The sequence below is a fragment of the Rattus norvegicus genome, chromosome 11 (genome assembly GCF_036323735.1).
Source record: "Rattus norvegicus strain BN/NHsdMcwi chromosome 11, GRCr8, whole genome shotgun sequence".
NCBI lineage: Eukaryota > Metazoa > Chordata > Mammalia > Rodentia > Muridae > Rattus > Rattus norvegicus.
In genome coordinates this window covers 35,594,990-35,620,709 of record NC_086029.1, presented here as the reverse complement: position 1 = coordinate 35,620,709, position 25,720 = coordinate 35,594,990, and the positions used below count along the sequence as shown (strand labels likewise).

The following is a 25,720-nucleotide window of genomic DNA, read 5'->3' as shown; positions in this document are numbered from 1 at the left end:
ACTATTCCATACAGATCATACTGGAAGACAGGCAGAAAGATTTCATAATCTAGAATAACTACAAGTTGGCCGAGTCTATGTCCTTTGAGTGCCAAAAGTTACATATAAAGTTTCATTAGCCCGACTGCCTAAGCATGGGCAGAACCAAGACCGCAACAATGGACAGGCTACAACTACACAAGGTATTACAGGAGACTAAGAAAATTTGAGAGCAGAAGAAAAAGTCTCCCTAAGGAAAGTGGGTACCAAATAGTTACAATTGAATGACACACGAGAAGTGTAAGGACAAAGCATTTCAGATACGACTTAGCAGGTAAGAGCACTTTCTTCACTTCTTCAGAGGACACAGATTAGTTACCAGCCCTCACATTGTGGTTTACAACTATCTTTACTTCCAGTTCCAAGGAGTCTGTTGCCTTCTTCTTACCTCAGAATGCAGCTGGCATCATAAGTTACACATATATGTGTACAGGATAAGCATTCATACACATAAAAAGTTAAGTATTTTCAAAAGTAAGCTTAGTGAAACAAGATAAAAACTCAGCAACACATATGGTAAAATTTCATTTAAATGAAATATCCATAAGAACTAAAAAAATGGAATCAAATGATACATTAAATTTTCTCAATTCTTTCAACAGTTGTGGTAAGGATTATTTCAAAGTCTCCGAAGTTCCTTTCAGAAGTGATAAAATACCCCAATCATAATTTACAGTGATGATTGTTTTTTTTTATAAAAAAGAAAGAACAAAATAGAGTGAGGTATGCTGAGGTAGAAGGGGGTCCCTCCATGGGCCCACATTGAAGCATTCTTTCTCCCTGAGGCATCAACCATGTGACAGATATGGTATAGAATAGAGTTTATTTTGGGCATGGGGAGGGGAGTTAAGGGAGTTGAGACAGACAAAGGCACAAAGAGATAGACAGAGAGAGACACACAGAGAGAAAAAAAAATCATGAGTAGAGACCTGCAATGAATACAGGGAGGGTGAAGGAGAATGGGGAGAGAAGGGACAGAGACAGAAGAAAGTAAGAAGGTAAGAGAGTAAGGGAGTAAGCAGGTAAGAGGGTAAGATGGTAAGAGAGTGAGGAGGGGGCAAACAGACCCTTTTCATGAGTTCGGCATACCTGGCTATTTCCAGATAACTGTGGTGTAGAGCCTAGAAGGAATGCTAACAATGGTTAGTTTATACAGCCCTGAAAATACACAAAAGTACACTGATATATGCACTTAAATGGGTGAAGTAGAGGGGTCATGAAATGATGTTGCAGTGAAGCTTTCAAGTTGTCAAAGCTCATAGTCTCAATTCACAAACAGATCACTAATATTTATGATAATATTTTAGTTTTCAAAATGAGTGATTAATAAAAGGAAGTCATAAAAGCAGACTTTTTTCCTGCACACACACACACACACACACACACACACACACACACACACACACACATACATATATACATGATGGTTACCTATAAATATGCAAAATATGTGTCAATTTCACATTTGAAGATAATAGTAAAATATTTTATACACTGCTTAATTAATTTTAAAATATGCCATTAACACTCTAATTATAATGTTAAGTGGACTAGTAAATTCTAATTTCCTTCTAAAAATATAGGAAATATTTATGTGCAGGGGAGATAGGAGAGGTCTGAGGTCTTGACACCCAGAGAGGTCTTTCCCTTCTCAAAAAATAAGGGGAAGGGGGAATGGGGAAGACTTGCATGAGTGGGTACTGGAACAGAGCAGGAGAAAAGGAATGATTGATAATGGGTTATAAAGAGCATAAGAAATCAGGACAATATTAATTTATTAAGGAAAAAACAGAGCAAAGCAACAACAGAAAATCAAATTCTCTGAAACCTTTTACAATCATTTGTGTTGTATGATTGCACATAGTGATTTATTCATACATGTATACTAAAGGTAATTTTATGTTTTATACTAAGAATTTTATTCTACATTTCCCCTAAGCAAGAGTTAGAGCTTGTATAACAGGTGGTTATCAGATACTTATAAATTGAATGTATTCTGCATGCATCTTCATAGTTTTAATTTGAAATATATTCCCTGGCTAATTATTTCAAATTTCTTCTGAGTGTATTAATATCACAACTACCAAATAACAAAGACATAGAAAGAATGAATTCTTATTCCTAATTCATTCACTTTCAAGAGGAATCAGACCCATAGGAACAACAATGCCAACAAACCAGAGATTCCAGGGAGTAAACCACTACCCAAAGACTACATGGACTGACCCTGTGCTCTAATTTCATAAGTAGCAGTGAATACCCTCGTTGGGGCCCCTGTGGAAGGGGAAGCCCTTGGTCCTGCCAAGGTTGGACACCCAGTGTAGAGGAATGTTGGGGGGGGCAATAATGGGGGGAAGGATGGGGAGGGGAACAGCCATATAGAAGGGAGGGCGAGGGGCTGGGGGCTGATGGACAGGAAACCAGGAAAGGGACTAACATTTGAAATAAAATTACCCAATTTAATAAAAATGGAATAAAAAAACAAAAAATAATAAATAAAATGTAATTTAAAATGATAGACTTCATTTAATTCTTCTCCCTGAAGAATGCCTTTCATTTTACTAAAAAGTGAATCAATCTTCTAAATGAAACATAGTAAGGACCAGCATGATATGATATTCTAACAGAGTATTAGTGGCAACCATATCTTGGTAGTGAAGCAAGAGTTCTCTAATTGAAACTAACTCTCTCTAATAGGGAAATCAGACCAGTCTCTAGAGGAATTTAAATCCATAGCCATGACTGCTATGGCAATGGATCACATCCAAAGACCTCCTAGGTCTATATATCAAGCTAGAATATAGACAACACCCTTAGTACACACTCTTAAATTAAATTTAGTGTGTAGAAAGTAGCAGCCATGTTTGACAGTAATTTCCAAATTTAGGGATAGATAAAGAGATGAATCAGAGAAAGATTTGACAGAATGAGCCAGACACAGGATATGCCCAACTGTAATAAGAACATAGGAAAGTGAAGCTAGTTTAAAGCAAGAGAAAATTCCCAGCAGATGGATCCTGAATGGCCTAGAAGTACTCAAAGAAATGTTCAAAGGCCATGCCCATCAGGAAAATCTAAACAACTCTGAGGTTCCACCTTACACACATCAGAGAGGCTAAGATTAAAAGACACACGAACGAACAAACAAATAAACAAAAAACTCAAGAGATTGCACATGCTGGCAAGGATGTAGAGCAAGGGGAACACTCCTCTGGTGCTGGTGGGAGTGGAAACTCAAGTACAACCACTGTAGAAATTAAAGTGGCATTTTCTCAAGAACCTGGGAATAGTTCTACCTCAAGACCCGCGCCTTGAGATGTACCCAAAAGATGCTCCAACATCTTACACAAACACTTGCTAAACTATAGCAGCTTTATTTGCAAAAGCCAGAAAAGCCAAGACCTCATGAATTTTGCAAACAAATGGATGGGACTTGAGAATATCATTCTGACTGAGGTAACCCAGTCCCAAAAGGACATGTGCTGTATCTACTCACTTTAGGTGGATATTAGACATAAAATACAGGTATCATGTTGCTCTCCGTACACACATTAGGCAAAAGAAGAAGGAAGGTCCAAGTGATCAAGCTTGGATCTCACTTAGAAAAGTGAATAAAATAGTCATAAGATGTAGGTGTAGTGAGGGATCTTGGAGGGGGGCGGGGTAGGGAAGGGAATCAGGGGTTCAGGATCAGATTGAAGCATGACAGTAGAGATGGCTACTATAAGGCCATGGAAATTATGGGAGGAAGTGACCAGCGGGACAGTGAGATGGAGGCAACATGAATTAGTAAAAATAAATAACATTAATTAATTTAAATGTTAAAAAGTACAAAATGAAAAGCATGGGAGAAAAAGCAAGTGACTGAGTTGGGAGTCAGGTAGGAGGTAGTTCAGTGGAGTTTAGTTTGTCGCATTTCATTTGGTGGCAGTTTAATTCATGGAGTTCAAAGCAGTTTTACTGGGACAGTTTTACAGGGTCAGGTCACAGGTGAATACAGAAGGAGCCTGGGAGTAAGAGGAAGCCAGTTTGAATCAGTCAGTGTGGAGAGCAGTTTTAGTCAGAAAAGCTGAGTTGAACGAGGCAGGCGTAGTTCAGAAACCAGTGGAAAGGGTGAACTTTTCAGGAGTAAACCTGAGATGACAATTTTATCAGGCAGATTATATCTACTTCTACACCCAGTATTGGAAATACAGCTAACTACTCAGTGCTAGTGAATCTATGATTTTGGAGAAGAATTCACATTCATTACTTTACTAAATAATCGCAACCTCAACAACAATCTATATAAACATTTCCTTATCTACACTGATAAGTGTAGTCTTAGCCAAATATCAAAGAAACTTGTCTGTGAAAAGAGGACAATCACAAATATATATGCTTAAAAAATTACAAATATATACATATTTGTGTATATGTACATATATATATTATGCTTAAAAGATAAGCATAGTAAACACCTAACAGTTCTGGAAAAATTAAAAGTGTCGTTACAATTATTAAATACAGCTGAAAGAGAAACAAAGAAATTATTGAATTAAGGACACAGAAATATGTGATAGGTATTTTAATCTACCATAATAAAACCAGAAATTGGATAAATAGCAATAAATACAATCAATAGCAAATATTTACTATCTCGCAATAGAGAAGACAGGGTGCTCGAGAACAGCAATAGCATGGTTGAATTCTCTGGAAGTTTATCTACTTGTTTTGCAGAACACTAAGTTTATTGACACATAGAGGGGAAGTAAGAAAGCAAGCATGTTTCTAAGAGCAATCATTCAATCATGACCTCAATCATGAACTCAAAATAAAACCATACTGCACAGGTTCTATAGAAGAGAAATGCCCACAAGACAAATATTTATTTCATACAAAAGACACTTGTGACCTAATGATGAAAATTTTTTCTAGACAAAGAAAACAGAAGTCTGATTATGCCCATTGGTAAGATGGCAAGATGCATATTGAGAACGTTTTCTAAAATTTATTTCTATTGCTGAAATAGAATTAGATGACCTACTGGAGAGGATCAAACTACCCATTTATTATATAAGTACTGGGTTAAAGGATGTGGATTAAAACTGCCAGCAAATGAACTTAATAATATTATACCTGCTACTTAAACCAAAGCCCTTGGCTTAATAGGAAAATTTGGAGGATTATAGGCTTTTTTATGTATAAAGGTTTTCCTATCCAATTTCTTCCTCTTTGAAAGTCAATTACATAAGTCACACTAACTTGCATATAAATGAGGAATATCAATGAGCAACACAATAGGCATGGTTTTGTAAAGTGTGCCTCCATACAGAAGCAGTGAAGGATGAGTATTAGCCTGCATTTCCTGGTTTGTTTTCTTCACTTAGCCTTAAGTAAGCCTACCGCTTGCCAGGGGCTATGGCATTTTCTCATTAGAAGAAATTAGCTCTCTCTAAGGATAATCCACTGTCCTACAAAAGTCTCTAATCTTCACTGCCCCATTAGGTTTCATCTTTGACTCAAGGTCCTATAAATGGATCAAGACAATAGCTATATTTACTTCTGAAGCTAGTAATAACTACCTTTGATCCTAAAAAAGGACAACTTACTCTTTTATGTTTAACATTAGAAAAAAGTATCCACCTGAAAACATTTCATTTCATAACAGTTTATAAGTATCCTACCTTAAAAATTAACAGGCACATGATGGGCATACCAATACAATAAAATACAAAACTTGAACATAAATCATATTACTTTTGCAAATATTCTAGATGGAAAGTGCTGAAAAATTAAAGTAAATAACTACATTTTGATTCAGTAAAATGAAAATTATTTTGTTTTCATTTAGCATGCTATAGACCTCAGTACTTTATTAGAAATAAGAACCTTAGGACAGTTGAGTGGTTACTGTATGGGAAAATTGGGCCTTGATATTTATAGAGGAATTTTTATCCAGCAACATGGCTGCTCTGGCAAGGGATCACATCGAAGACCCAGGTCAGTCTGAGCTACCTGGAATACAGGTAAACAACACAGATTTAATCTCTCTGACTGGAAGCATACATCTTTAAGATAAGCATTAGTTTGTAGAAGGAAGCAGTCATGTTTGAAAGTGACATCTCATTATATGACAAAGTTGACATCTAATTGAGGGGGTGACAAAGGGACAAATCAGAGAAAGATTTGACAGAATGAGTCAGAGATGGGATGTGGTCAACTCACCTGAGAACTGCACAGGAAAGAGAAACTACTTAAGAACAAAGAGAGAGAGGCAGTTGGGAATCAGGTCCAGGAGCTCAGTGGAGTGTTTTGTTTTGTTTTTTGTTTTTTGTTTTTTTTATCCCACGTTGATGTATTTCCATGCCCGTCAGCATAGGCATGAAGCCAAAGGATAAGAATAAAAGAATGAATAAAAGAATAAGATTTAGAATGAGCCATAAGACTAGAAGAAATTGCCAGAGTTAGTTTGAAGCCCAGTACAGCATTCACCAAGAGGCCGAGAGAAGCCAGATTGAGTAAGTCACATGAAGAAGAATTTCAGCCAGAACATATGAATTGAACAAGCCAGTGAGAAGGGTCCAGAAAGAACTAAACTGAGTGAGCTTATTCAGCAGTAAGGCTCTGAAACAATTACATCTTGTCAATAAAGATATTTTTATAGTTATTCAGCCACATTTGGCAAAAAAAATAACCTTTTGTATAGTTTTATCTGCTTAGCTCTGCTTTGGCCTCTGTTTGCTCCTCATGCAAGGGTACCCTGCCCTGAAAGTTCCTGTCTAACAGAAAGAATCATAGACTTATGCTCTAGAAAATCCTAGTGGATTTCCCCCAAATAAAATCCCAAATTTGCATCCTCTATCTGGCTTTTCCAAGTTTCTTACAGTTATACCTAATTATGTCACTTTTCATAACCAAAGTGTTGTCTTGTGGCTTTGTTCCGTCATCCCAACTCTAAAATCAGTACGTATCTGAGTCTGCATCTTTAATGTAGAATATAAATATTGAAAATCCTATGGCATTTTAATACATCTTAGGCTATAATCTGAACTATTTCTCGTAATAATTTTAAAAGTATTGAATTTTACAGAAAAATTTATCAAACAAATATACACTTAAATATTTATATAGAAATATATTAATATTTATTACTAATACATATAAATATATACATACATATGCATATATATATATAAACTAATACAGAAACAAAGCCAGAATTAATATAGTTAACCTAGTGTAAAACATGTCTTTCTATATTTATGATCACTAATGTTATCCTTATTAAAATGACTTAAAGTTATTAAGAAAACTGGAGATCCTAATTTTTTCATTTTACTTTTATTTTCAAAATGACTAATTTTAATTTTAAAAGAGACTAATGAAAGTAAGTGTCTAAATATGGTCAACTTTCATGTAAGTGGAAAATGTATTTTAGTTCAGTTAATACCTTCTAATTGCGATAATTCTGTAATGAGGAGATACACTACCATTTAATGCACGTAAATCTGAGTCAAATGATTGACAAATGAACGAGCAGCTTTTCAGAACTGGTACTTGAAAGCTTTTTTAAAAGCACATAGCTGATAATGTCATTGTTCAAAACTGGCAGGTGTTCTCACAAATGGCATGAAGTAATTTGCGCTGAAGCAGGGTAACGGAGCCCCACATTAGATATGTGATTCATCCATGGGTGTTTTATACTTAAGTAAATCAATGCTAATTTCATCATTTTCTCACCTACGATACTTACTAGCAGCCATAAAATTCCTATTTCTGACTATAAGGACATGCATGTGATATTCACATTAGGAATGTGGCCTTTACCAAGAATTCTTTCTGTCTTAACAATTAAAAATTTACCTTTATTTCTTATGGAGATGATGGCACTGACAAAATGGATTTTGTGTTTGGGTAAGGTGATTATATTTTCCTACTATCTTGTATATCCTGGGCCACTCTGCACAGTTAAATTCATATTCTAGTCCACTGAAATTCTTAAAAATTACTTAATTCAATGAGAATGTCTCTGTAAGCACTTATGAAGATAACTAAGATTTATTGAAAATCTTGAAGTTTGTGTAAACATGTCTGATACTGCATATCCCCAGAGGATTAAGCTATGTGGGAATTTTATTCTTTACAATTGGCTTGCACATTTAGTCCTCAACAAATTTATAAAATATAAGTTCAACAACCTGTTGACCTCAGTGCCCTTTTTATTTTATATATACACTTCAGTTGTTCTTGTTTTCACTGTTTGCAATTTTATTTAGGTTATAATATGCAAATTGCATTCAGCTGTACAAAATGTTTCTAAGGATTTTCATTATAGGTCAACCCTGTATTTTTCTAAAAACACACTAAATACTTATTCATATACCCTCTGATAAATATAATTAACACAACTTATCAAAGAAGTTTCCTTTTCTAATAGACAAAGACCATTACATAACCACAACCAAACAAAATGCAGAGAATTACTTGCATTCAGGGGTCAAGTCCAGTGAGTACAGCATAACTCCTACACCGAATGCTCCAGAAGCATTATGGAAGACGGGATGTAGGGATTGTAACACCTGAAAAATGACAGCACTAGCTGGCATGTTGTGTTTATGGAGGTACCTGAACAGAGCCCCATATGTTTATAAACAACTATAGACAATTCATGGCTGGAGAGAAATGGTGAATCAGCATTCTCAAGGATCAAACTTCCTGACAGATTATCCAATTTCTAGTTGTCAGCCCCAAGCACATATGCCTACAAAAAAGTAGTATTTGTACTCATGATATATACATGCAAGAAAGTCTCAAATAGACTCAGCACGTTAGGTATGTAGATGATAGATAAATAGATAGATGAGATAGACTATAGATAGAAAGACATGATTGATAGATAATAGATATTATATCATATTGTATATATATATATCAATAGATAGATAGATAGATAGATAGATAGATAGATAGATAGATAGATAGATAGATAGAGGGGTAGGTAGATAGATAGTAAAGTAGAAAATTTAGTAGTAATTAAAATCAAGATGAATACTATGAGAGGATGTCACAGCATAGGATACTCATTGATAGAGGGAGGGGTAGAAATGAAGTAAATATATGATTCTTGCATGGAATGTATAAAACATTAGATAAAAGAACACTTTTTCAACTATGTTCATAACAGCTTTATTCCTAATAACTAGAAACTGGAAACAACTTAGGTGTCTGTCAACTAAAGAATAATAAGATACATTTACACAATGGAAAATTGAATTATGGAACTGCTATTAGCAGATGAATTATCTAAGTCAACGAAACTAAGTGAGGTCATCCTCACTTCAACTTATTTGTTTTATTTTATTTTAAAAATATTTAGAACCTGCCTAAAGAAGTTATTTGCTATTCGAAGAATATTAATTGATGTGCACTGGGATTCTGTGGACTCTTTTCAATGCCAAATCTCATATTGGCATCCACACTTTGAGCTGTAGTCACCATCAATATCATTTTAGGTAGTAATAACATCACAATTCAGTTTCAATAGTCCTTGTAGAATGTCTATCTCTTTTTCAGAGATGTAACACTGATATAGCCAGCTTCTAATTTGGTGGACCACAAAGAAATGCAGGAACTTAAGGAGTGCTGCTCATTCTTCTGATTTATGTTTCTTACAGATATTCAACTGACTTTACCAAACACATTCTCGAGACATTGAATTTCATACAGATAATGTCCTTTTAGGTCCTTTCTATGTTTACAATGTTTCCTCTGACTTAAGGAGCCTCTAAACTAATTGATTCAGATAAGTTCTTATTTTTGACATGCTCTTTAAACAGTTTTTTAATTATTTTTATTCATCATGAGTATTATGAATATCAATTATTTTGTGAGTTTGGAAATTCCTGAGCTACCACACTGGCTGCTGTACTTCTTTATTTGTAGGGACATGATAATTGGTAGTTATCTAGTTCTGCAATTCTGTCCTTTTTTATTTGGTCATGGTGGTGGTAGTTTTCTAATATTTATAAAACTGTTTATTCCTTCCTTTCTTTTTTATTTATAAATTAAATGTGTCCAATTTTCAAAACTGAATTAAGATACGGAAGGAAGTTCTATAGCAAGATCGTGGGTAATTTGGGGAGCAGTACATAAAGACTGTAAAGACTGCAATGACAATCCCAACACAATGCGCAGGATAGGAAGTTGCACAGGTAAGCTATGTAACATTCTCAGGCAAGATTTACCCATCCTTCTTCAATCACTACACTGACGGGGATTCTACCACTTTAATAATCTCATTGCCATCTTTAGATAAATGTTCTTCCATCTAATTCAATGGTAACATTATCAAAGTCCTCTAAACGGTTGTATACACTGACACTATGTAACCCATGGTGGTTTTTCTCTCTCTGTTTCTAAGGAATGCTTTATCCAAACCTGGTTATTACTTCCTTAATTTTTGCCTAAGGTTGACATTTAAAAAGTGCCGAAATTTCCCAAGCTTCACTTTTTCCTTTCCGGTTCATGTCAGGAGAAAGAATAAAACTATGGACTAGACTTGAACTCTTCCATACACACATTTAGGATTCAGCTACCTATAGGAAATGCAAGGTGTGTATCCTTAAGGTCATGCCTAACTGAAAATTGGAAATGGTATGCCATTGAAAGCATGGTAATTGGAAAATAGTTGTCTTCCTACATTGATATAATATTTTAAGAGATGTAAAATAGTTGTATGAAGTAAGAAATATAAGTATTAGGCTGCTACCAGAGCTTTGAAGAAATAGGTGAAGTTTTTATTAAAGAAATGGTATAATCAAACAAAGCGCAAAATAATAAAAGAGTGAGAAGACAGATCCAATGCAAAAATTTGAAATATTAGAAACTTTTTTTAACATCTGGCAAACAAAACAGTAGAGAATTCTAAGGAATAAGATTAAATGGGGTTTTTTGTTTTGTTTTGTTTTGTTTTGTTTTAATCCAGACACATTCTCATACAAATACATTATCAAGGCGTTGGTGTGATGGTTCAGGGTTAAGAGCTGTTTCAGTTCACAAGAACACACAACTTTCCAATGCTCTCTTCTAGGCCCCAGGGAAAACAGTTATTAATGTGGTTCACATAAATATCTATTCAGGCAAAACACTCATACACATAAAATATGAAATGTAAAATGTCAAACATTTATACACATTGATAAAGTTAACTGGGAAACAATCCAAATCAGGTTTTAAGTGTTTTGATTTTAATTATAGTTTGCGTTTGTTTGTAGATATACGTGATGCCTATGAAGCTCAGAGACAGATCTCTTGGGGATCAAGTTCCAGGTAATTTTGAGCTGTCTGGAGTTTGCATTGGAAACCCTCTTCAGTTCTCTGCAAGAGCAATACCTCTTATTGATTACTAAGTAATCAAATTCAGATTTTAAAATATATTTCAATAGCAGCACTTAATAAGTTACTGTGACAATGTTATCTTTAAACAGTTTAATGCAAAGAATTAGAAAATTATGATACCCTGTAAAACTGGACATACAAGATCACACAAAATTTAAAGAAACAAGAATATGCAGAACACTAAAAGAAATAAATTGTTAATTAGAAAGAAGTTAATAAAATTAAGTCTTTTAACATTGGCAGTGAAATGTACTACTGATAAAGATTTCACTACACAATTTCAGGAGCACAGGTGCAAATGAAAATTTCCAGTTAAACTGAATGTTAGAACTCATAGCATAGGCTAGAGTTAGGAAGTTAGGGAAGAGACAGAGTTCCAGGTGCTTTTAAAGAATTGGCAGAATTTCAAGTGCAGCCTTTTGCATTAAACCCTGAGAAATGTCCCCAAGCAGCTTGTAAGTACTCTCAAATTTGAAAGATAAACAAGCCAGTATTGACCTTTCATTAGATAAAGAGAAGACCCCAAGCAGTTCTAAATGGACTATAAAATTTAAAAGCTAACCCAAAACAATAACATGTTGTTATATACTCTTGGCCTTAAAGGCTGGAATGAGTAAACCAAAAGCCAGCAATATAACTATCAGTATGTGTCATTCCTGAGGCCATATCTAAAACTCATCCTAATCCTTGGGCTTTATGTATACCATATTATGTCATCAGGTACAAATAATTGGTGGCAACACCTCGTAAAATTATTCAAAGTTCTACTATGGTCAAGTGGCACTCCTATACATGCACATGTACATAGCACTCAGCCCAGCATTAAGACTTTCCCTTCTGGAACTCTTTTCTACCCAAATGAACAAGGCAAAGCCTTAAAATATGGTTCACTTGCCTGATTTTCATGCTCATTAGGTCACCACACCTTGATTCTTCAAACTTTAATAAAAGTCACAGTGATCCAAGACTCAGGACAATCACTTTTCATAGGTCAGTTTATCTTCTTAAGAACTTTGCTTTACCACTTTCACTTGACCCAGACAACTTTACTATTTCTTTTGGCCTCCATCTTGCGACGCGTGAATGTACTTTAGTGTCAATCACCTACCACAGGGTCCAAGGTGGATTTCCACTTTATTTCCAACAGCATGCTCTAAAAGTTTCAGAAAACTGAATTGTTTGAAGACATTGAGGGAAGATGAAACAATATTTAGTATGTTCCAGATAAATATAATGCCAATCATAACTGATGTCATGGTCATCTTTTACTGTGTTTGTAAGGAAAGATTGATGAACTTTTATCAATGTTTGTAAAATGATCATATTTTCTCAATTTTATCTACCTCCTTGCTGTTGTGTTACCTACTTAATAGCTCTTGTGTTAAAATGTCCTGAAATAAAAATCAACTTCAAGTTGAAGAGATTCGTTTTTGCTTAATGTTCCAGAATGATGAGGTCCACCATGACTGGAAATACATTCCAGCACACAGGAAAGCTGTGGTTGTAGAAACTGGTGCTGCATGATCACATGTAATCTACATGTAAGAATGAAAGAGTGAACAATCACTAGGACCAGGATTGAGAGCTTCAATATACATACAGGTAACTTATTTCCTCCATGAAGACTCTACCTCCTAATGGTTCCACCATTGTCTGAAACAATGTTATCAACCTGAGACCAAAAGGTAGGATACACAAACTTTTGGGACATATTTGAAAATTAGATTACAGCAGTTTGCCCGTTTCAAGCCATTGAACAGTAACATTCAAGGACTAGAAAGATGGTCCCTCAGTTATGTGATTTCTATTCTTTCAAAAGATCCATGGTGAGTTCCTAGTAGCCATGCTAAGGGTCTTACAAAGCTCTGGAATTCCATCTCCATTGGAATTGTATTGGAGCCCCATGAAGACCTACATTTATGCAGGCACATAACCCTTCTTCATGTATACTTTTATTAAAAATAAAATTAATTCATTTTGTAAAATGATGTCATATTCCAGCAATAACAAAAATAAGACCATGATAAAATTCTCTGTTCAGCAAAGGGGTAAAAAGTTTACATTCATATTAATAATATAAAAATATTAATGAATTAATAAAAATTATTAATTCAACAATAAACTAGTTATCATATGGTATAATATTATGGGGCAGATTATTTAAAATCATTCATGAATAAAATGTACAATATTTTCTAAATAAATCAGAAACAAATATGATTGCTCAATAAATACATACAAAATGAACCACCCTCTTTTTTATTTTTTTAATTGAATATATTTTCATTTACATTTCAAATATTATTCCTTTTCCCAGTTTCTCAGACATAAGCCCCTATCCGATCCCCCTTCCCTTCTTTATAAGTGTGTTCCCCTCCGCATCCATCTCCCTTCCTGCCCCAGGACCCGACATTCCCCTACATTAAGGGCCCCACCTTGGCAGAACCAAGGACTTCTCCTTCCATTGGTGCCCAACAAAGTCATGCTCTGCTTCATATGCAGTTGAAGCCATGGGTCAGTCCATTTATAGTCTTTGGGTAGTGGTTTAGTCCCTGAGAGCTGTGGTTCAAAATGCTGTCCTTTTTTCTCTGGATGGTTTTAGATCCTTTGTCAAAGACCAAGTGAATATAGGTATGTAGGTTCATTTCTGGGTCTTCAATTCTATTTCATTCATCTGCTGGCCTATCTCTGTATCCAGACCATACTGTTTTTATTACTATTTCTTTGTAATACAGCTTGAAGTTAGGGATAGTGATTCCCCTAAAATTATTTTGTTGTTGACAATACTTTTGGCTATACTTTTTTTTGTTATTCAAAATGAATTTGTAAATTGTTCTTTCTAAGTCTATGAAAAATTGAATTAGAATTTTGATGAAGATTGCATTGAATCTGTAGATTGCTTTCAGCAAGATGGCCATTTTTACTATCTTAATTCTGCCAATCTATGAGTATGGGAGATCTTTTGAACTTCTGAGACATTCTTTGATTTCATTCTTCAGAAACTTGAAGTTCTTGTCATACAAATCTTTCACTTGCTTGGTTAGAATCATACAAAGATATTTTATATTATTTGTGATTATTTTGAAGGGTGTCATTTCCCTAATTTCTTTCTCAGCTCGTTTATCCTTTGAGTAGAGAAAGGCTACTGATTTTTTAAGTTAATTTTATATCCACCCATTTCTGAAATTGTTAATCAGCTGTAGAAATTCTCTAGTGGAAATTTTTGGGGTCACTTAAGTGTACTATCATATCATCTGCAAATAGTAATACTTGATGTCTTCCTTTCTAATTTATATCACTTTGACCTCCTTTTGTTGTCTAATTGCACTGGCAAAGACTTTGAGAACTATTCTGATCATCTATGCTTCAAATTCAAGGGTACTCACATTTGTTAAAGAAACTTTACTAAATCTCGAAGAACACATGACACCTCACACAATAATAGTAGGAGACTTCAACATCCCACTCTCATCAATGGACAGATCATGGAAGCAGAAACTAAAGTGTTAAAGTGAAACCTGAAGAAGTTATGAACCAAATGGGTTTAACAGATATCTATAGAACATTTCATCCTAAAACAAATGACTATACCTTCTTCTCAACACTTCATGGTACCTTCTCAAAAACTGACCATATAGTCAGTCACCAAACAGGCCTCAAGAGATACAAGAAGAATGAAATAACTCCCTATATCTGATCAGTTCACCAAGGACTAAGGTTGGTCTTCAATAACAACAAAAAGCCAGTAAGCCCACATGTATATGGAAGCTTAAAATGTTCCACTCAGTGATAATGTGGTCAAGGAAGAAATTAAAGTCTTTAAAGAATTTAATGAAAATGAAGGCACAACATACCAAAATTATGGGACACAATGAAAATAGTGCTAAGAGGAAAATTCATGGCTTTTAGAGAACCTTCTAAAACCAAGTATATATCTGCCAGATGATAGATAGATATCACTGGGCCTATGTCCATAAAACTCAACACCTTACTCCACAGATACCTGCTCAAACAGTCCATTGCTACTCTAGGCACAGTAGTTAGAAAATGAAAACAACTTAAAAACTTTTAAAACAACATATGGATAAAAAATGTAGTACATATATACTATGAAATGATACTCCTATCTAAGTTAAAAGGAAATAATTAAATGGGAGGAAAATGGATAGATCAAGAAAGCATCAAATTTTTTAAAGTCATTCCCAGCAATACACACAGAGTTTGTTTTACCCATTTGCCAATCCTAGCTTAAGATATATATATATATATATATATATATATATATATATATATATATATTCAGATATAAGTGTAGATCCCACCCTTCATCAACAAAAGGTCTTTTGAAAACATAGAAAATATAATAGAAAAATATAACAAATCAATACAAAGAACAACTGATTGTGTGATGCAAAGCCACACATAATACAACACTTCTATAGTACAATGCCTTCACTTAAGACTCAGTAACCACAGCACAAGAAGTCATAGACAGACAGTTTGAGCCAGAGGAACTGGAAATTTGTTTTCAGATTTACCTCTTAGAAATATCAGAGAAGCTATGTACATGTAGTCCCATCAACAAGGCTGCATAATAACAACTAAACAAGGTGAACACCAGTAGTCATGCAAACATTGAAGTTCAAAACTTAGCAAAGAGCTACAGAAAATTAAGGAATGCTGAGAGCAGAAAGAAATAGTTTTTCCTAGGTCCCCAGTTGGTTATTCAATACCAACTTGTAAGTCTGAATCATAATGATAAAAATTACACACATACAAACATATATTCTGCATACATATATTTGGGAATATGTATAATAAAAAACATTTAAAGAATTAGAGGATATGAATTTAAGACAATGCAAGTAGGATATGGAAGTGTTGAGAGTGAGGAATTGAAAAAGTAGTGTTTTTTAACTTCAAATTAAAAATACTAAAAATTATAGTATAATAAAAAATACCATCTATTATATGAGTATTTTATGTATTCTAATTTTGTGTACCTCATAGGTTACCGATATTAATATAGTAAATATATGGATATAAATGTACCTGTGCATATTGTATTGTACCTAGTGGAACTTGTAAGCAGAATGTATATGTGAGATGAAGCTTTGACAAATTCATAAATTAGTATTCATTGCAAAAATTCCATATGGAGCAAAACATGAATAAATTCATTGTTTAGAAGTTTATGCTCTCATAACAAATTCAATACTCTTGCAACGTGAAACACCAAATTTTATTTCACTGTAAAATTTTATATCAGCTTAGGTCTAGCAACAGTGACTTTCTCATCCATCTCTCTGCCAACGCATGAATGTTGGGAAAAATAGGATGGATACTGTTGTATCTGATTGTGTGTGTGTGTGTGTGTGTGTGTGTGTGTGTGTGTGTATATATATATATTATCACAGACATTAAACATACTTATGTCACATAGAAATTTGATTTATATTCGCATACACACTGTTAAAAGCATAGCTGGTAATCTAACACATTAATTTATTTTTGTTTTATGTTTATGACATCTTTTTGTGCTGGTCCTTAAGAATCAAAATGCAGATAGACTCAAAATACCAGAGGCATCAAACACATGCTTAAGAGTAAAGCATCTGTGATTGTCCTTCAACTGTTGTTTAAGAAACTTTGCTAGAAAGTGTATCCACTTTCCCCTATGGTGTGACTGAATTTCTTTGTATTTATTGTTTGAGGTGGCAAGGATTTCTTGGATAATTAATAGACTTTTTATACAAAGGACTAAATGTACAGAACAAAAGATATTGAAAGATGGAAAGAAGAAAGGTCAATTCCTATAATAGATAACTTTTCAATGTAGATTATGAAAATAAGAATATGTGCTGATGTTCTGAAAGTTATGAAATATCAGATGCTCTGACTTCTGTCCTCCTCAAATTATGTCATAATTGAAGAAGGAAGAAAAGTTTCTAAGATTAAAAATGATTTAAAATGTTTATGATAACTATGCCATCTCTACAGTGGATATTGGAAGCAATATTTAGGTATAAATAAAGAAAAGATTAAGCATGCCAAAGAGAGCACAAAGAATAAATAAATAATTCTAGAACAGTGAAACAAGAGAATTCTATAAACACACACAAAAAGATGGGATTCAACATATATTGATCCACAATAACTCCCAATATTAATTCCCAACTTTCTAATAAATAGCTACAGAGTAACAGACTGGAATAAAATATAGGATTAATCTTTTTGTACCTCCGAGAAGCAAGCCTTGTGACTAACAATAGACAAATGTGAAGAAAAATTACAAAAAATTATTCAAGAAAGTAGAACTAAGAAACAAGAAGGTATAGGCATCCTGATGTCTGACAAATAGACTTTAAACCAAAATTAAGCAAAACTGATAAAAAGGACCACTTTACACTTATTAAAGATAAAATTCCACAACAGTATATTATAATCCTAAACACATAGGCACCAAGCACAGGGCTACACAATCCAATAAGCTAAACAGTTTAAGATTTATAATTATAGACTAACCCCAACATATTGATAATAAAGTATTTCAATATTACAATTTCTTTTTTCATGATGGAATTTTTAGAAATAATAATAAAATAAAAAATAAAGATTTCACATTTTGAAACTATATGTGTATTCTTTATAACTTTCTTTTTTGACTTTTTTATTGTCTGTTTTATATATTTACTTTTCAAATGTTATCTCCTTTCCTGGTTTCCACTCTACAAACCACCTCTCCCATCTCCCTTTGCCTGCTGATTATTTGTGGAAAAAAAACCTAAATATAGAGAGTCTGGAGTAACACTATGTTGCAAAATTTAAAATTACAATTTCATCTCAGCAGGTCATAGAACTTTTGCAACAATTAGCTACTCACAAAGAGAGTCACAAGGCAACTTATAAAAAATACCGTTAAATTTAAATAACATTTCATTTTTGCATCAACCAAACATACGAAGTTTTAAGATAAGTCCAAATTGAATAGTTGAAGATTTGCTCAGAGACAAATCATTGCCAGATGTAAGCCTATACAATCAAAAGATGTTCATGCATTCAAAATATAACAGTAGTCCTAAATAAGTTACACTTCAATTTCAGAATGAAAGGTAGACAACACATATGAAAGGCTCATAAAAATATGCTTAGGATTACCAGGTCTTCTGTTCTGCATGCAGTGGTTCATTGTGATTCTCCTGCATTTTATCTCACACATGTCTTGCTGTCATGGCTCTGCTGGACTTATACCACACAGACAGTTCTAGTTGGGTTTACTTCAGAAGGCTCTGCCATGACACATGCTTACTTACACTAGCAGAGAACTTCTACAGCTGATAAACAACTTCAACAAAGTATCTGGATATAAAATTAACACAAATATATCAGTGATCTTCCTTTATACAAATGATAAGTGGGCTGAGAAAATTAGAGAAACAACATCCTTCAAAATAGTCACAAATAATATAAAATACCTTAGGGTAGATCTAAACAAACAATGGAAATATTTGTATGACATGGACCTCATGGCTCCAAAAAGAAATCAAAGAAGAACTCTGAAAATCGAGACTACCCATGCTCATTGATTGGTAGAATTAACAGTAAAAAGGGCCATCCTACTGAAAGCAACCTATGGATTAGTGCAATCCCCATCAAAATTACTGCAAAATTCTTCAAATACATAGAAAGAAGAATTCTCAATTTCATATGGAAAAACAAAAGTCCCAGGATGGTGAAAACAATTCTTAGGTAAAAACCACCCGTGACCTCAAACTGTATTACAGAGTAATAGTGATAAAAACTGCATGATATTTGTACAGAGACAAACATGTTGATAAATGGAATAGAATTGATGACCCAGAAATAAAACCACACACGTATGGACACTTGATCTTTGACAAAGAAGCCAAAAATATACAATGGAAGGAAGAAAGCATTTTCAATAAATAGTATTGGTTTTCAATATGTTAAAAAAATGAAAATTGAAAATAGATCCATATTTGTCACCTTGCACAAAGTTCAAGTTCAAGTGTATCAAAGACCTCCACATAAAGCCAGACACACTCAATCTAATAGAGGATAAAGTGAAAAGGAGCCTTAAACTAGTGGGTATTGGGGACAGTGAGGAGTTTCCTAAACAGAACTCCAATGGCTCAGTCTCTATATGGAAACTCATGAAACTAAAAAGTTTCAATAAAGACAAATTAGCAATCTACCGACTGGAAAAACATCTTCACTAACTCTACCTCTGATAGAGGGATAATATCTGGAATATATAAAGAACTCAAGAAACTAAGAAGCGGTCTCAAAAGAAAGTCAAGAAAGAAAAAAAAACAATCAAAACAATCTAAACAGAAAATTTACAACAGAGGAATCTCAAATGGCTGAGAAGTACTTAAAGAAATGTTCAAAGTCATTAGTGATCAGGAAAATGCAAATCAAAATGACCCTGAGATTCCACCTTATACCAACCAGACAACAGCACATGTTGGCAAGGATGTGGAGAAAGAAGAACACTCTACTATTCCTGGTGGGATTGAAAACTTGTACAACCACCCTGGAAATCAGTCTGGCAGTTCTTAGAAAATTGGAAATAGATCTACCTGAAGACCCATCTATACCACTCTTGGTCATATACTCAAAGATGCCCCACCATGCCACAATGTCTCACTATGCTTATAGAGGCCTTTTTTGTGAGAGCCGGAAGCTGGAAACAACCCAGATGCTACACAATGGAAGAATGGATACATAAAATGTGATTCATTTGTACAATAGAATAATATACAGCTATTAAGAATGAGTACATCCTGCGTTTTGCAAGCAAATGTCTGGAACTAGAATATATCATCCTGAGTCAGGTGAAGTCGGACCCAAAATTCATGGTATGTTTTCACTAATAAGTGGTTATTAGCCAAAAACTACAGAATTCTCAACATACAATCCACAAAACTCGAAGTTAACAAGCTGAAGGGACCAAGTAAGGATACCTCAATCCCACTTGGGAGGAAGAAGAATGCAATCATAGGTGGCAAAGGGAGGGAGGAACCAGAGTGCAAGAGGGGACAGGGAAAGGGAAAGTTAAACATGTTCAGGTGTAATGTTCAACATCTTTAGTAATAAGGGAAATGCAAATCAAAACAACCCTGAGATTTCACCTCACACCAGTGAGAATGACTAAGATCAAAAACTCAGGTGACAGCAGATGCTGGCGAGGATGTGGAGAAAGATGAACACTCCTCCATTGTTGGTGGTAATGCAGACTGGCACAACCATTCTGAAATCAGTCTGGAGGTTCCTCAGAAAATTGGACATTGCACTACCTGAGGACCCAGCTATACCTCTCTTGGGCATATACCCAAAAGATGCCCCAACATATAACAAAGACACGTGCTCCACTATGTTCACAGTAGCCTTATTTATAATAGCCAGAAGCTAGAAAGAACCCAGATGGCCTTCAACAGAGGAATGGATACAGAAAATGTGGTACATCTGCACAATGGAATATTACTCAGCTATCAAAAACAATGACTTTATGAAATTCATAAGCCAATGGATGGAACTGGAAAATATCATCCTGAGTGAGGTAACCCAATCACAGAAAAACACACATGGTATGCACTAATTGATAAGTGGCTATTAGCCCAAATGTTTGTATTACCCTAGATGCACAGAACACATGAAACTCAAGAAGGATGACCAAAATGCAAATGTTTCACTCCTTCTTTAAAAGGGAAACAAGAATACCCTTGGCAGGGAATAGGGAGGCAAAGTTTAAAAGAGAGGCAGAAGGAACACCAATTCAGAGCCTGCCCCACATGTGGCCCATGCATATACAGCCACCCAATTAGATAATATGGATGAAGCAAAGAAGTGCAGGCTGACAGGAACCAGATGTAGATTTCTCCTCAGAGACACAGCCAGAATAAAGCAAATGCATAGGTGAATGCCAGCAAAAACCACTGAACTGAGAACGGGACCCCCGTTGAAGGAATCAGAGAAAGGACTAGAAGAGCTTGAAGGGGCTTGAGAGCCCATATGAACAACAATGCCAAGTAACCAGAACTTCCAGGGACTGAGCCATTACCCTGGGCTCCAACTGCATAGGTAGCAATGAATAGTCTACCTATGAAGGGGAAGCCCTTGGTCCTGCCAAGACTGAACCCCCAGTGAACATGATTGTTGGGGGGAGGGCGGTAATGGGGGGAGGATGGAGAGGGGAACACCCATTTAGAAGGGGAGTAGGAGGGGTTATGGGGATGTTGGCCTGGAAACCGGGAAGGGGAATAACAATCTAAATGTAAATAAATACTCAAGTTAATAAAGATTAAAAAAAATTAAAAAAAAAAAACAGGTTCAGGTGTTTGGATGGGAGGCAGAATCCGGAGTGAAGCCCTGTAGGAGGTCAGGTGACCCTCTAGAATTTACTAGAAATGGAGAAGTGAGAGATATTAAGGTCTCAGAGGGAGGGACCTTTGATGAAATGCCCAACAGTGGAGAGAGGGAATTTGTAGTCAGCCTCCAGTAGAAAGACAGGGCATCAAATGGAGGGATGGGATTATTATCCCACAGTCAACTCTGACCCAAAATTATCCCTGTCTAAAACAACTGCAGAGACAAAAATGGAGAATATACTGAGGGGGAAGGGGGTCCAGTGACCAGCCCAAATTGGGACCTAGATCAAGGGAAGACATCGAGACCTTAAACTGCTACTGATTCTATGGTGTACTTAAGAGACAGGAGCCTACATGGAGGCCTTCTGAGAGACCCAGCAAGCAGCTGAAAGAGACAGATGCAAATGTTTACACCCAACCAATGGACAGAAGCCCAGGACCCTGTGGTTGAATTAGGAAAAGCTGAAGAAGTTGAGAAAGAGGGCAACCCCATAGGAAGACCATCAGTCTTAACTAACCTGAACCCCCGTGATCTCACAGACACCAAGCCACCAACTAGGCAGCATACATGAGCTGTTATAAGGCCACTGACACTTCTGCAGCAGAGTACTGCCTGGTCTGGTTTTGGTGAGAGAAACAGAACCTAACACTTCAGATCCTTAAGGAGCCAGGGAGGGGAGAGGTCTGGAGGGGTTGGAGGACGTCTTCTTGGACATAGGAGACAAGGGATGAGATGAGGAACTGTTAGATGATGAGCTGAGAGGGCGATAACTGGACTGTAAAAGAAGATTAAAGTCTAGTAAAGAAAAATTTAAAATTAAATCAAATTTAAAAAAATTGTTAAAAAGTGATCATCTATTCTAACAAGGAAAAATAAGAGGAAAAAGCAGAGGGTAGACTGAATTGAAACCAATGTATATTTCATGATTTTGGTAGCAGTAAAATCAAGAAACCACAGGTAAAATATTTAGTTTACTTTTTTTTTATTTGATAGATATTGAAAACAGAAAACTGATAAGTGGCATAGGAGATACAAAACACAGTCTGTTTGCCAAAACAGCTACTTATTACAAACTTTTTAGGTAAAACACAAAAAAGAAAATATAGTAATATTTTAGTTTAATTGAGAGGCTCTGAAAAAGATGGCATTCAAGGAAAAATGACATTCAAGATGGGTCAACTCATGCATACATGGACTCTTACACATGTACGTACACATATTCAAATGGACACTTGCAGACATGCACATACACATTCATCATACCACAAAGAGAGACACATCCAAAATTGTATAGTTTGCAACACTTTTAAAATTTGTCAGAAAACGGAAATATTGTTGTCATGTATATAAAATCACTGATAAGTGTTTCAAACATAGTTTAGGATTAAGTGTGTTTGGAGGAAATTTCTTGGTAACCCTGGAATTTTCATTAAAAGACACCAAAGGAATGTTAAATATAGCAATAATTCTAGCCACTATTATTTGTTTATCAAATAAAACTTGTTGCAATTAAGATAAGATCCCTCTGCATACTGTCAGGAGCCTGGTATGACTGTCTCTGAGAGGCTCTGCTAGCACCTGACCTAATACAGATGCAGATGCTCATAGCCAACCCTCAGACTGAGCCTGAGGACCCCAGTGCCAGAGCTAAAGGAAAGACTGATAGCTGAAGAGTGGGATTGAGACCCCATAGGAAGAACAATATCAACTAACTGGACCACCCACAGCTCCCAGGGACTTAAACGACCATCCAAAGAGTATACAGGAGGGAGTCAGGTCTCCAGGTTATATGTAGCAAAGAACAGCTCTATCTGAACTGACATCAGTGGGAGGGGTGGCCCTTGTTCTGGTGGAGGCTCGATGCCCCAGTATAGGGGGATGCAGAGCAGTGAGGCAGGAATGGGTGTTTGGAGGAGCCTCCACATAGAGGTGAAGGGGAGAAGGGAGAGGAGGGATGGGATGGGAGATTTGTGGAGGGATAACTGGGAAGGGGGATGTCATTTAAAATGTAAATTAATAAAATGACTAATAAAAAGATAGGACTATCCGTTTTTGGAAAAATTTAATCTCAATCAGAGGTTTCTACTTCACTTTTGATCATTCAGTTCCCAGATAAAAGATACAAACACTCTCTCTTTCTCTCTCTCTCTCTCTCTCTCGCTCTCTCGCTCTCTCGCTCTCTCGCTCTCTCGCTCTCTCGCTCTCTCGCTCTCTCGCTCTCTCTCGCTCTCACTCTCTCGCTCTTGCTGTGTGTGTGTGTGTTTTAAATAGCACTAGAGGTGAGCAGTTATTAACCCTCTGTGTATTTTCCTGTAAATTTCCCCAAGATATGACTTGCAAAGTTCCGTCTGGGCTGCTCTTACTCCAGTTGGCAAACCCTCATCCTCAGTTCTCACACTCCCTTATCTCATGCCATCTTCTCCTCTCTCTATCGTCTCCCTCTTCTCCCACATTGTCCTGTCTCAGACCCCAAACATTAAGCCTGAAACTGAAACTCCACCTAATTCTCTTCTGCCCAATTATAGGGTGTAGGCATTTTTATTTATCCAATAGCTTTAAATTAAGGAGGCAAGGTTCCATTACATCACCTGTACATGACAAACTCCTTGTATGGAGGGGCAACCAGACCTTGAGAATCTGTATTTAATAATACAACCAATGGCAATAGACTGAACCTCATTTGATAAACTTATCAAATGTCTCACTAACTTAATCATAATCCAACAATTTATGTCGCGCGCCTAATGTCCCGCCAGTAAGAACGACGCTCGGCAACAGGATTCTTTTGCGAGCAAGCCTTTACTGTGTTACAGCTCTTCTTAGTGTTACAGCTCTTCTCAGTGTTACAGCTCTCTTAGTGCTACAGCTCTCTTGAACAGGGACTCCGAGCAGCAAAATCGCTCGGCTTATATAGACAACAGTATGCTAATTATCTCTCAGGGATTGGTGGGGCTTGGATCACCCCACTACTTGTCCTCCAGGGATTGGCGGAGAATGAATCACCTCATTAGCATATTAACGGTCAACTAACACCTGGTGCATAAACCGCACATGTGCAGTACCGCTGTTCACCACTAGAGGGAGCCCTAGCAAGGGGACAAGCCTGCACATGCTCAGTAAGTCGTTTACATCCAGACAAGGCTGGATGTCGGCGCCATCTTTGTTTTGCCGCGCCGCTCTCTACAAATTTATTCCTTAAGATTCTATAAATCTTTACACTTTTAAAAATAGAAATAAAGTATTCTATTTCCCATAAGGACACATCCTGGCTGGAACAGTGTTATGTGGGATATTATGTTAATGTGAAAATTTGAATAAAATTTTTATAAACAAAAATGACATTTCTTCTAGAAGACATCTCTTTTGATGCATGCATATGCCTGCCTTATTTTCATTTCTTTTCACTTTTTATCCACATACAACTGAACATCTGTTTTCATAGCCCTTTTTCTCCTCTCATAAGAATTCTGAACTTGGAGAATAACCTCAGAATAAAGTACCAACTGTTCATAAACAGTCATGCCTGCTGGGATGCCCTCTGGGATATGAGGGCATGCAGGCTGTTTCTAGGAAACAAACAGCAAAAGCTGACAGATGTTGGTGCTGCTCCTTAGGTTCGCTTTAACGCTCCACACCTTATAGGATGCCATCCATGTTTTGTCTAAAAGACAAGGCATACAGACAGGAAAAAAAGCTACTATCCAGCTTTATATTTAAATTGTTCACCGTTTATCTTAAATAAAGCTGTAAGTACAGTTGATTATAAAATCTATGAATACCCTTTTATGTTGTATGTAAACATATAAAATTGTCTGAAACATACTGCTTCCATGCTGTTTAATATATTTATATGAGCTGACGTTTGAGCACTGACACATATAAAATAAAAATATTGCACAAGTTGGAAAAA

At 35.7% G+C, this 25,720-nt stretch overlaps 1 long non-coding RNA gene across 1 annotated transcript in view; it reads left to right on the top strand.

The window, feature by feature from the left end:
- LOC102551587 (uncharacterized) overlaps nucleotides 1-25,720 on the top strand; it is a 44,029-nt gene that overhangs the window by 479 nt on the left and 17,830 nt on the right. The window contains exons 2-4 of the long non-coding RNA XR_594992.4: nucleotides 15-313; nucleotides 11,295-11,349; nucleotides 12,865-13,020. This is a non-coding gene — a long non-coding RNA (uncharacterized LOC102551587). The remainder of the gene's footprint in view (nucleotides 1-14; nucleotides 314-11,294; nucleotides 11,350-12,864; nucleotides 13,021-25,720) is intronic.